Below are 14,340 nucleotides of genomic sequence, written 5' to 3'. Positions count from 1 at the left end.
ATAGGTAGAACGAGGAGACAGTAAAAGGACCCCAGCGTGCGTGTTAATAATGTAATGTCCATTATTAATTCTTACCTTTACTACAATCTTCGAATACATCCTCTTTTTGTATTATTTAATATAAATATCCCTGTGTCCCGTAGAAATCCATAAAATTTGTTTAACAAAATTATAACAATTTACTAATGATTCATACTTTATATAATTATTTTCGCATTGTCTGCCGCTAATTTTCTCTATTAAATAATAAATAATTATATTACTTCAACAAAAATTTGTAAATATAAATTTAATGTAAAAATTACATTCTAACGACAACTACCGTAAACAACAACACATAGCTGTGAAATCTTTCAAGCTAGTTTAGAATAAATGCACATGAGCGGTTCTGGCCACTAAACACGCACGCTGGAGTCCATTTACTATCGTCTAATAGAACGACAATACTATAGAGAAATAGAGATTTAACTTATAGAAAATTTTGGCGAAATGTTTCGGACGTCCAACATGTAGATGTCGCTACATTTAACATATTACTTGTTTTATTCGCTATGCTAAGAGCCGCGACAGAATCTGATTGGTTCATTTCGTTCTATGGTTTGTTTATTTTGTACGTCATTTTCAATGTGCCCTATATAGAGAACAGTGTGGTTATCTTTTTATAACGTTTATACATTAAATTATTGTTTTATTTTATATAAGCCGGAAGTATATATAAGCCGGTAGTTGAAATGCATTGTCGTTCTAGGAAGTTTTGTGTGCCCGGATGCACAGATAGTGAAGAAATGCATCATCGTTTTCCGTTAAAAAAGTATCTGGCGATCTTTAAGAAATGGGTAGAAAACATTAAAAATCCTAAACTGGTTAGGTTAAACATGAAACCGATTTATGATCGTTACCATGTGAGAAATTTTTGTGATATATTTAAACATTCCTTTAAGTATTTATGAACATTTAGTGATGGTGAAAATAATACCACAAGCCCAGAATATGTACAAATGGAAGTGGATCAAAATCAAAATAATATAGAAGGTAAATTGAAAGAGTCAGTCACATTTCTGTTCATAATTGTTTCCATTAATTTCTAAACTGTCTTAGTATATTTGTAGTGCCTATTTCCATTGTTCCAGGCCCACAACCAGGGTGTTCGAAGCAAGTATCATGGACATTTGAACAAACTCCAGAAGGTAAAGTTTGTATTCATTCAGCCAGTATCCCACTTTCTGCTCATTCTTACTGTTAATTACTTGACTATAACTTCAGTCCAAATGTTCCTATAAGAGCAAACAAAGTTTTATGTTGTACCATAGTGCACATCTCAGGTTATTTCTTTAGTAAAACTTTTTAAAAATGAAATTAAGTGTGATTTTTGTTTACATACAATTTTGAATAAATCAGTAGACCCACAAATTTAGGCTGATTTTATGGAGGCAAGACAATCTTGTGCCCCAGACTCTATACTTGTCCGTATGTCTTTGAGCTGTGTCTTATTTTATTCAGAGATTTTTCCACGTCGGTAATATAACAAAATGTTTGTCAAATGTTTAAAAAAAGTAAATTTAAAACTCTGCAATTGTACATTCGATAATGATCTTTCGGATAAAATATTAAAAGTACTAAACACAGCACAGTATATTAGGACAAAACAGGTGAACAGAATATTAAGAGGGAAAAAGTTTGCTTGCAGTATGAGAAAACAAAAAGGCAGAACACTGATATATATATATATATATATATATATATATATATATATATATATATATATTTAATGCTAAATAAAAACAATGCTAAATTTTTGTTGAAGTAATATAATTATTTATTATTTAATAGAGAAAATTAGCGGCAGATAATGCTAAAATAATTATATAAAGTATGAATCATTAGTAAATTGTTATAATTTTGTTAAACAAATTTTGTGGATTGCTACGGGACACAGGGGGGACACAGGGATATTTATGTTAAATAATATAAAAAGAGGATGTATTCAAAGATTGTAGTAAAGGTAAGAATTAATAATGGACATTACATTATTAACACGCACGCTGGGGCCCTTTTACTGTCTCCTCGTTCTACTTATTCTTAGTTTGATGGTTCCGAAGGTTTGATCGAATACCCTTTTTTACCACCCGATTCGTTCATATTTCTGAAGAGGGGAAAAACACCTAAATGTGGTATTACTTCTTAGATGGAGACGTGCGTTAGTAGATAAAAAATGTATAATGCTCACGATATTCAAATATATATATATATATATATATATATATATATATATATAAATATAAATATATATATATATATATATATATATATATATATAAATATAAATATATATATATATATATATATATATATATATATATATAATATATATATATATATATATATATATATATATATATATATATATAAATATATATATATATATATATATATATATATATATATATATATATATATATATTTTATACATATATTTGTTTTTATATTATATTTATATTTATTTATTTTTACAGATTATATTTATATGTATATTTAATTGAACTTTATTTAATAAATTTACTTCAGAAAAAATTGTTTTTATTTAAATTTCATTGGTGAATTAAACATGACGTCAAGACTGTCACATGACATTTCACGTGTTTGTCTGCCCCACGAAAATCAACCATCAAGAATTGGTATGTTAAGTTTAGACGTGGTGAAATGAGCACCGAAGACGGTGAATGCGGTGGACGCCCAAAAGAGGTTGTTATCGACGAAAACATTAAAAAAATCCACAAAATGATTTTGAACGACCGTAAATTGAAATTGAATAAAATAGCAGACACTAAAAATATCAACTTAACGTATACATCATATCATTCACAAGTATTTGGGTATGAAAAAGCTTGCACAGAGCTGGTGGAGTGGGTGCCGCGCGAGCTCACTTTTGACGAAAAACAACGAGGAGTTGATGATTCGGAGCAGTGTTTGAAGATGATCAAGCATAATAAACTCGAGTTTTTGCATCGATAAGTGACAATGGATGAAACATGGCTCCATCATTTCACTCCGAAGTCCAATCGACAGTCATCCGAGTACACTGCACACGATGAACCCGCTCCAAAGCATGGAAAAACGCAACAGTCATCTGGCAAGGTTAAGGCGTCTGTATTTTGCGATGCGCATGGAATAATTTTCATTGATTCCCTTGAAAAGGAAGGACCATCAACAGTATTATCCACGACTATTACATAGCGTAATTGGACCGTTTGAGGACAAAATCGCCCGAAAACGGCCGCATCTGAAGAAAAAAAAGTGCTGCTTCACCAAGAAAAGTGCATCGTGTCACAAGTCAGTGAAAACTATGGCAAAAATTCATCCATCCACCGTACTCTCCAGATCTGGCCCCTAGCGACTATTTCCTGTTATCAATCTCAAAAGAGTGCTCACTGGGAAGAAATGTTCATCGAATGAAGAGGTGAACGCATCGCCGAAACTGAGGTATATTTTGAAGCAAAGGACAAATCGTACTATAAAAATGGTATCGAAAAGTCGGAGGGTCGCTATAATCAGTGTATCATCCTTGAAGGGAATTATGTTGAATAAAAAAAACTAATTTTGCCAAAAAAATTTGTTTTACTGACAATACTGTCACGTGAAAAACATTACTAATGAGCCAATCAAATGTCTTCACAGTAAAATATTTTTCTTACAGGTGCCTATAATGGAGATTTAAATTGACCAATCAAATTACTTGGATGGCCCATTATGGCTCCCTCTGGATGTTGGGCAAAGCAAAACTTTGCGCCTATTGAGTTGATTCTCTATTACTCTATGGACAATACTTATAATACAAGTTTGTGTTCATCAGGACCTGTCGATAGATATTTTCCATAGCAGGTTTTATTTATGCCCCAACAAGAGGCTGTTTGTCTGATAGTACATTTAAGAATCTAAAGTTCATGAAAGGAAATTCCTCTATTAATGATTAATTGGCTTGGATGGATTAGATCTATTCTATTTACATAACCTAGCACCTGACTGTATTTTGTATTTTAAATAAAAATAGTTAAAATATTGTATTTTAAATACAAGAGACATACTATTTTATAATTTGTATTTTAATTAAAGTACAGTATGTATTTGGTCCAGCTCAGCATATAAAATGATAATCCACGTGATGGATTATTCGAGTAAAGCCGTCTAGATTTAATAACATAATTCATACGCGCCTTCACCATTTTATGATTCTTGGGAGAAAGTTACTTTTGGCTATTACTATTATACTCTAACGGTAAAACTGAACTTTTACAGAATTGATATCGCGAATTTTATGTCGATGATAGCTGTCTGCTGAAACATGCTGAAAACAAACTTTTACCATAGGGCCTAACAGGAATTTTCACCTAAAACAAATTTGGCCTTCGCCGTTTTACCTCGAAGTTTTTGTTATTATCAGCTCTGCATTTGTTAAGTTATTACTAAATCGATGCATTTTAAAATGAGAATGTAATCGACTAATGCGCAATATTTTTATCTTATCAAATAAATAAATTATCAAGTTAATATAATGTCTTTATTAGAATAATTGCAGTCATTTTTATTAATAATTCGATTTTGTTTGGAATGTTTTTTGCTAGAGTATTACAAACCAATTAATTTAATGCTATTAATAGTTAATAGGTAATAGTCTACAGAACATTTCTTTATAAAGGTAGTGTGGTTTAAGGTCGTAAAGATTCAGAATATAGAACATAGAACATTCTGATGATGACTTGATCCTGACCCTGAGTTGTTGAAAGAGTCAGTGAAGTTCCTAAAAATATGACTGTAGACCGATATATTTCATGCAACAACATATGGGGCTAAACATCAACTAAAAGCCGTTTTTGAATCATTTGCTCAAAATTGAGTACCAAAAAAGTTGATAAAAGGGTTCCACATTAGTGAAAAATGTAAAAGATTTGTAAAACGTTGATGAAAGGACATAAAATCGAGATATTTTTGAAATGAAAAAGATAGTGTAACCTTCATAAGCGGATACATAATAAGTCCTGATTAGCGCCAGGGAAGACGACTGTTGGAATTGGAAAGAGACCAAACCATTAATTCGACTCTCTAAAATGGATCAAAAGGAAGGACGGATGAAATTGATCGACACATTTTGATGCATCTGTCGTATATCCCAGACCTTGATCCGCCTGAATACCATTTGTTTTGGTCTCCTCAAAACACTCTTAATCATGTAAAACTAGCTTGAAAAGAGGCTTGTGAAAATTAGTTGATTCCATTCTTCACCCAGTAACCTTAATAAATAATCTTTTTAAATAACCTAACTGTTCTCTACATAAAATAACGTTTTCGATTCCTGCAATATAGAGTTTTCAGTATCATGGAGCGCTCAAAATTACATTTTCGTTACTTTTGCTTGATTTGAATAAATCTGCTACTGAAGCCTATCAAACACTTTTAGAAACTTATGGTGATGCTGTTCTGCTATATCTCAAGTGTTTAAATTATTTAAATGTGGTCATTTAGATATAAATGACAAAGAACGCCATGGACGACCAAATAACCAGTCAATTGAAAAGTTACCGGCATGACACATAGATGGCGCTACTAGAATTAAATCCATACGTTTTTAGTTAGCCATAGCCCTCAAAAGATGCGTGTATATTTGACAATTTGACAGCTGTCGGATTATTAGTTTGTGAACTATAGCATTATGAGTGAAGCAACTTTTGTTATTGTGAAAAAATGGATAAAAAGGAATTTCGCGTGTTGATAAAATATTGCTTTTTGAAGGGAAAAATACAGTTGAAGCAAAAACTTGGCTTGATGCCGAGTTTCCAGATACTGCCGCAGTGAAATCAACCGTCAAGGATTGGTATGCTAAGTTTAGACGTGGTGAAATGAGCATCGAAGACTGTGAACGCAGTGGACGCCCAAAAGGTGTTGAATTCCTTTTTTTATCCATTTTTTTCACAATAACGAAAGTTGCTTTACTCAAAATGCAATAATTCACAGACTAATGATGTGTCAGACTTTTCACTTGACCTGTTATAATGTTGGATTCACCGAAAAGAAACCATTCTCAAACGAAGTGGGTGATGAGTCGAGATCAGTTTGATATCAGCTCTATCAGAAATCAAATATATGAATGTATAAAAACAGTGAATAGTTTTTTCAATATAAACATAATTTGATACAATTATTTCAGGGAAAACTGTTAGTTTGGAAAGTATCCATATAAAGCTTGGATATATGCGACTCTATGAGGGAGTTAGAACACCCCTTCATACACTGTTGGGTAATATAGGATATAAATGGTATAAAGATAATGGCGCGAAGAGGTCTAACGGAAGTTTCGGACATTGCTTTTAAAAGAATACAATTTTTAAAGGTATATAATCAAGGAAGACTTATTATTTCAATTTCTGATTTTAGATTATACATGGATGTTTCAGAATGGGACCAATATACCCAATGGTCACTCATGGCAAGATGACAATAAAAATACTGTTAAGACTACAAAAGTTGATGGAAAAAGGTAAACTTTGGAATAACAGTTTATTAGGTTTTATCAGTCATAACATTTATTCATGATTCATTGCAGATATATTGTTCTTTATGCTGGAAACAGGAATGGTTTGGATGAACTGTATCAAACACATTGAAGAAAAAATTGACAAATGATGGAATCAAGAGCAAATGTTAGATAGATTGGAAACTAACAGCTCGGTTATTCATTTGAATGAAACTTTCTGAATGTGGGATTATGATTCAATGCAATAAATATAATTACAATTATTCAATTCAATAAATATAATTACAAAAATAAAACACTAACCTAACCTACAAACTATTATAATTGTGTAATTAATTGTAGTTTTAAGCCCTTCGATGATATATGCATTAGATGTAACATAATGTTAAAATAAATTATATTTGATGGCATTATTTTTGTTTAATTTTCTTGTTTTGATTAAAATTTTGTTGTATGTCGAAACCAATATGAACCAAAACTCAGAGTTGATGCGGTAACACTGCGACGTTTTGAAGTCATTAATTCAGATTACCTGACTTCACTGTTTTATTGAACGGACTATAACTCATATATCCACATCATACAATTTTTCTCCGACAATAACAATAACGACTTCGTCGATTGTCGGTGAATTGAACCTTCTGATGTGCTAATGGGCTGGTGTATTGTCAAGTCTAATGACGATATTATGGCCGTCAGATGGCCCCGGTCCAATGCTTTTTGAAAATTTCGATTGAAGACTATTGGATTGTGAACACAGCACTTGCCAATTCTAAGTCAGGTCGTCTTCTCTTTGGCATTGTGCATCTCTTTTTCTAATTTATAGTGAAATATGCTTTACCATAAACTGTCACTACATATTTCAAATGAATTTTTGGTAAATATTTACTCGACCACAATTAGAATACGATTCAAAATTACATAGTTATATATAGCTATCACATAGTTATATCATATTTGACATATATATCATTATTCTTAACTTGATTTCCCCATAATTGTATTGAAGTGCCGAGAAATTCTCTTCAATATTTAATACATTTTATGTTCCAACCGGTAATTTTAATCAGTATTCAACATTTTTAGCCAGAAAATAAATTCCTTAAAGCACCCATAAATATTTGACAACCAAAAAAAAAATCGATCCTTTGTCGCAGTGACTAGAGTACTACTATTCCTACAGTGACATTTTGGGAAAAAATTTATTGTTTTTACAATTTTTCTCGCAATTATTCCATATTTTCCCTCCATATAAACCTTTCCTAAACTTCCACCAATATTCCAAAAACTTTGAATATTTAGATTTTATGTTACATTAATAATTTTATAGTAATAATAATTAAATTGTTGTGTTATTCTTGGTGGTTCAATACACAGTGGTTTTAAAATATGGAAGAACAAGGGTAAGTGCAGAATGTAAGGTTAAGTTTCTCAAAGTTATAAAATTCAAACAGCATCTATTTTATTTATAATGGGAATTTTAGCTGTCAAATTTATAACACAGCATCATTTTCAATGACATCGAATAGGTATCAACATGTCCAAAAATTGAGTGATGAAAAAAATTATTCTTGTTGTGTTCGAAGTAGTCAAGTCATTAATGAGGTTTTTCCATCAAGAATAGTAGCAAAAATTATAGTAACTGGTAATAATTAGACATTTTTTTTAACATAATATATTTTAGTAATAATTTAAATTTTATTTTATAGGTGATATGTAGCTATAATTTGTTGAGAGTCATATCGAAGAATGTGAAATTCAGAAAAGAAGGAATTATACAGCCCTTTGCTAAGATGTAAGAACAGTGTACAGTGATACTATGAAATCATTAAATTTGCTGACAAAAGTAGACCTGTACCAAATAAACAAAATATAAAACTATCAACGACACCCTAATGATATAATGACAAGGAAAATACAATCCATTTTTATATAAGAGTATAAGTAAATAAATTATTGTTTTGTAAAAATAATGATGTATTTCTTTGAGCTTAAAAGTACGATAATCTATTCATTTTAGGCTAGTAAATATACAATATGTTAATCGAAAGCTCGAGGTAGTCAATTCATTAATGGGGTTTGTAGATCACGAATTGTAGCCCTAGTTGATCATATCTGGAGATCTTTAGGAGAGTTTCACTGCTTTCATATATAGTTGTTGCTTTTTCATTTGGTTCTAACTATATTGGCTGGGTTTGATCTAAACGATTTTGGTCTTTTTTATGGTAATGTTTATTTATATGGTTCTTGGAGATCTTGTGTTAATTATTCAAATAATATAATTTTTATAAAATTAGAAAGGCATACAGAAATTATTTTTATTATTTCATTTTATTCAATATTTTTTAAAATAAAATGTGTCATTTCCAAAAAAGTTCAATGTTTATATTCCTCTTGTATATAGTTTCAACATTAAATCAATTATTTGTCATATTTGTGTATTTTTATTTATAAAAATAATGATGATGTGTATTATGATGTTTTTATAAAAATGGAATAGCTGGACATATATTAATTATGTTTTTATTATTTCGTTTTATTCAAAACTTCTTTAAATAAAATGTGTTATTTCCAAAATTTTACCATTTTTATTTGCCTCCTGAACCTATTTACCTACTTAATATATTCCACAATAAATCTAATAATCACGATAAAAAAATAAGTAAATTAAGCTGTATATACGCATGCACCAAACTCGGATTATTCTCTTTTTTGAAATTAAATGGAGCCAATATGCGCATGCGCTAAAACCGGAGATGTTGTGGAGTAACGTATCCTATTTAAATCGATCCAGCTGTTCTCGAGTTTTAGCGAGACTAACGAACAACAATTAATTTTTATGTATTATATATATAAATCGTTCTCGAATGTCGACCGGAGAACAAATTTTATTAACAGTTGTATGCCAGAGTTAAAATAACTGAAGACTCAAATTTGATGCGGCAACATTGTTGTGACCTTATAAATTTTGATGACGTGCATTGGCTGTTTTATTGGAAGGACTATAGATGTTTCTCAGACTTCTCCCATTCCAGACAAATACTTAATCTTATTCTAGACAAGATATTTTAATAAGCAAAAGCATTGTGGCACATTAATCGCGATTTGATTTAAATTCTAAAAAAAATTAATGATTTCCTAACTGTTAGCAGTTATCTTTCCGAGGTTACCAACAGAACGGCTCGAAATTTGTGGTCGACCGATAAGAAATCGCGGTCTACTTATTGGGACGTAAGATTAGCAGCGTTTCGTTTGTTCTCTGTTCCGTTGTTTACCGCAAGCACTTAGCAAGCAAATCCCTGGCCATCTTTGATGTTGGTTTTATTGTTAAATCTGCATAATTCTCGGCAAAATGTCTCGGTATTGGTTTTAACTCTTTAAATTTCGTTACAACAAATTCTATTCTCTTTTTCGCCCTACATTGTCGGGAGAGTTCGGGAAGTTTTTCTTTCCACATAAATTTCCCAGACTTTGACAGAAATCGGAAAGTTTCTAAACAATTTCGTTAGATATTCCGAACTTTTTTTACCATATATATTAAATTAGGACGGTGAATTAATTTTGATAGAGTTTTTGTTAAATTTAAGGCTTCATTGTGAAAATTGTCTAATTTATTATTAAATTATAATGTATATTAAAAATATATAGCGAAAGAATTTAATACCATAATATAACCTAATAACAGTTCAATTGAAAAGTCCCCGGCCTGACACATAGATGGCGCTACTAGAATTAAATGTTATATGTTTTTTAGCTAGCACTAAACCTCAAAAGATGTGTGTATAAATTTGACAGCTGTTGGATCATTAGTATGTGAATTATAGCACTTTGAGTGAAGCAACTTCTGTTATTATGAAAAAATGGATAAAAAGGAATTTCGCGTGTTGATAAAATATTGCTTTTTGAAGGGACAAAATACAGGTGAAGCTTGATGCCGAGTTTCTAGACACTGCCCCAAGAAAATCAATCATCAAAGGTTGTTATGCTAAGTTTAGACATGGTGAAATGAGCACCAAAGACGGTGAACGCAGTGGACGCCCAAAAGGGGTTGTTACCGACAAAAACATTTAAAAAATCCACAAAATGTTGTTGAATGACCGTAAATTGAACTTAATTGAAATAGCAGACACTCTAAAGATAACAACTGAACGTGTATATTATAACATTCATGAATATTTGGGTATGAGAAAGCTCTGTGCAAAGTGGGTGCCGCGCAAGCTCACTTTTGACCAAAAACAACGACGAGTTGATGATTCGGAGCAGTGTTTGAAGATGATCAAGCGCAATAAACCCGTGTTTTTGGGTCGATATGTGATAATGGATGAAACATGGCTCCATCATTTCACTCTGAAGTCCAATCGATAGTCATCCGGGTAGACTGCACACGATGAACCTGCTCCAAAGCGCGGGAAAACACAACAGTCAGCTGACAAATTTTCATTGACTATCTTGGAAAAGGAAGGACTATCAACAGCGACTATTACATAGCGTTATTGGACCGTTTGAAAGACGAAATCGCCGAAGAACGGTCGCATTTGAAGAAAAAGAAAGTGCTGCTTCACCAAGACAATGCATCGTGTTACAAGTCAGTGAAAACAATGGCAAACATCCCTGAATTGGGCTTCGAATTGCTTCCTCGTCCACCGTATTCTCCAGATCTGGCCCCTAGTGACTAATTCCTTTTCTCAGATCTCAAAAGAATGCTCGCTGGGAGGAAATTTTCGTCAAATGAAGAGGTGATCGCCGAAACTGAGACCTATTTTGAAGCAAAGGACAAATCGTACTACAAAATGGTATCGAAAAGTTGGAGGGTCGCTATAATCAGGGTATCATCTTTGAAGAAAATTATATTAATTAAACGAAAAAATTTGTTTTACTATGGTAGGCCGGGAACTTTTAAATTGACAAGTTATATTCAACATAGCCCGGCTTTAATATTTTTAAAAGATTTAAACTGGCAACATTACAAAATTACTGCGATTTTTGGATCTGGTTAAAAATTGAAACCACTTTGCGATGCTTATTTTCAGTGGCAGCGATCGGATGTCTGTTGCGTATCAATTGTGGCTTTGCTAATCTCGCAACCACAACCTTATTTTACCCATCGATTTACAGTAGATATATCGATAATATCGTCACCTTTAAATCACGATAAAACATGTTTCATCGCTCGCGTTCTACAAGCATGTATCGAACACAAGTTAAACTTGTTTATACCTGTATGGTATATACATTCTATAGTCTATTCAAAGCGTCATGGATATTTGTGACGTCGAAACGTTGTAATTTTGCATCATCTACTCTGAATTTCAGTTCAGGTTGGCTTTGACATACAAGATAATTTTAATCTAAAAAAATAATTGAACATAATGTTATTAAATATAATTTATTTTAACATTATAGTAAATTTAATACATATATTATCGAAGGACTTAAAACGATAGTTAAGAACACAGGTATAATAGTTTGTTGTTGTGAGATTTGTTTTGTTTACATTGAACCCTCTTCCACACCATCTATGAGGAAAAGTTTCAAGTTGCGTTTTTCTTATGTAGTGTTATCCCTGGAGGCCTAATCCACCTAATTAACAAGTGTATATCTAAGAAACATATTTAAATTTCATTCGAGAGCATATTTACCTTTTTACGTTTAGTTCTTGTTTCCTTGGATGGTGTGTTTACTTGGCAAGTCATCTTGGTATCACTGTATATTTTATTTCTTCTGCTACAATCTGTGTACAGCATGCTTGATAAAATTAATCACTGAATTTTATCTAAGGCATTTACCATATCTACAAAACGGTCATTCCCTCCACGTATCTTCTAACCTAATGGTCATGTTTAATTTTGACCAATTACAATCATATCTATGCACACAAATCTTTCACGCCCTACAATACTATTTTCTACAGTTATATTCAATTAATTATGTACATATCTTTAGTTAATTCCACTCTCATCACTCTATCTTAGGAATTTCCAGCGTGGCACAGCATTATCACATATCCCGAAAGTTTCCCTCAGTCACTTTCACTTTCCGACTCACTGCCCAATTCAATCACTAAACTCTTAATTTCTAATCTGTCTAAAACATGTTCATTATTCCACCATTTATCAATTACTTCCTCTGTATGTCTCATTGAGTTCATCTAAACCGACGTTGTTATGGTTGACAATGCTTCCTTCCACATATCCAAACACTTTTTGATGGAATATCCTTCTCAACTAACAATATATCAGCAATTAATTATTAATAAATTCAATGACCAACAAAACCTAATCGAATGTTATTATAACTTTTACCTTTTCCCATCAATGTTTATTGTCTTTACACTTTTTTTGTTACTGTCTTGCCAAGAGTGCCACAATGAACTATTTTGAAATATTCAAGTTTCATCAAGATAGACAAATTCCCTGGTCTTGTTTTATGCCTTGATGGTGAATTGAATTGAAAATTGAATTATTTTTAAGGTAATGTCTGGAAGTTCCATTAAACCTCTCTGAGGGTTACCTTTACACCATTTAAACGCCATGCTATGTAAGAGTGTATGAAAGGATGTCTTACATGCCTCAAAAAGCTACATGCCCTAATTATTTTATGTATACTTTCCAGAGAGACAATTTTCTCTAAAATAATTTTATTAAATTTTGTTTATATCGATAAAATTGTTTGTGTACTTACTGTTCTTATACATTTCGTATATTTGGTCTCGAATAGAGCCAATATCAAGATGGTCAAGATTCGTCACCCACTTTGTATGTAGACGGGCGAATCTAACGTATAGTTCTTCAGTTTGTAAGCGATGTTATTCACAGTACTCACTGTAATATTTAGCTCGACAGCAACCCGCTACTTATATCATTTAATATCATCAATAACCTCTCTAACGGAATATACCGACCAAAGGGGGCCTCAATTATCTCGTTCCTTTTCGAAATAACTATTAAAGCCGCAATCAATTTATGATTATGAATATCTATTGTTTTCGGCATTTTCAAACAAAGTAATATGATATATTACGGAGCTACATAAAATTTATCAAAATAATCAAAGGGCTAAAATAATGTTTGCCGGTTTATAACATGTAATAATTATAACTAATATTTTGAATAATTTAGTGTACATCTGTTAGACGTATGCAAAATTCTTGAAAGCAATAGTGATGAGACATTTTAATTCTTACTTAAATTATATTTGGTAACACTTTTGTATAATTATTTTATTTAGATTAGAATTTTTTTATGTCAAAGCCAAACTGAATTAAAACTCAGAGTAGATGCGGCAACATTGCAATGTTTCGACGTCACAAATATCCATGACGCATTATTAAAAAAAATTCGAATTGTCTATAGTGGTATTTTTTAGTTATACTTTACAAAAGTATCTCAACAAATACAATTAAAATTGAGAACTTGTGCACTTTTTACCTTGGTGTGGAAATTCTAAAAAACAGAAAAACAAAAACTTACTAAGGAATATTGGAGAAACAAATCAGGTTAAAGGTAAGACTCAAATCTATACAGAATTTAATAGAATAGATTCACTCAACTCCAAAATAAACTAATCCGGCAATAAAAAAGAAATCATGAAGTAAATTGCTTCTTCGAAATTAGTGATATGATAAAATAAACCAGAGTATGGCACATAATCAACATATTAACAGATATAAATAGTATTGTGTCAAAAAATGTATTAGTGGATTAGTTATGTGCCTATAAAATATTCAAAATAACAGTTAATTCATGTATATTTAATGTATTGCCTATCGCATTTTGTAAATTCGATTTAGAATCAGACAATATTTTCCTTCTCAT

General features: G+C 31.4%; 1 protein-coding gene and 3 long non-coding RNA genes across 6 annotated transcripts in view; 2 read left to right on the top strand and 2 right to left on the bottom strand.

The window, feature by feature from the left end:
* Nucleotides 1–14,340, bottom strand: part of AdoR (Adenosine receptor) — an 88,624-nt gene that overhangs the window by 19,681 nt on the left and 54,603 nt on the right. The gene's annotated exons all lie outside the window — the stretch shown is intronic.
* Nucleotides 595–6,936, top strand: LOC143199957 (uncharacterized). Of its 2 annotated transcripts, XR_013006587.1 has the most exons (5): nucleotides 595–902; nucleotides 959–1,032; nucleotides 1,131–1,187; nucleotides 3,695–5,931; nucleotides 6,317–6,936. It is a non-coding gene; the product is annotated as an uncharacterized LOC143199957 (long non-coding RNA). The 2 variants fall into 2 exon arrangements; XR_013006586.1 differs by lacking the exon at nucleotides 6,317–6,936 and having other exon boundaries at nucleotides 618–902; nucleotides 1,110–1,187; nucleotides 3,695–4,567.
* On the top strand, nucleotides 6,194–6,719 carry LOC143199956 (uncharacterized). Its single transcript, XR_013006585.1, has 3 exons — nucleotides 6,194–6,382; nucleotides 6,447–6,529; nucleotides 6,596–6,719. It is a non-coding gene; the product is annotated as an uncharacterized LOC143199956 (long non-coding RNA).
* LOC143199959 (uncharacterized) lies at nucleotides 11,894–12,275 on the bottom strand. Its single transcript, XR_013006589.1, has 2 exons — nucleotides 12,166–12,275; nucleotides 11,894–12,106 (listed from the first exon to the last, which is right to left on the bottom strand). It is a non-coding gene; the product is annotated as an uncharacterized LOC143199959 (long non-coding RNA).

This window comes from Rhynchophorus ferrugineus, unplaced genomic scaffold, assembly GCF_030347505.1.
Source record: "Rhynchophorus ferrugineus isolate W39M unplaced genomic scaffold, kcgeb_rfMv2 rfM7, whole genome shotgun sequence".
Classification (NCBI taxonomy): domain Eukaryota; kingdom Metazoa; phylum Arthropoda; class Insecta; order Coleoptera; family Curculionidae; genus Rhynchophorus; species Rhynchophorus ferrugineus.
The sequence above is the reverse complement of the archived record's forward strand: the minus strand, read 5'-3'. Positions and strand labels throughout refer to the sequence as shown.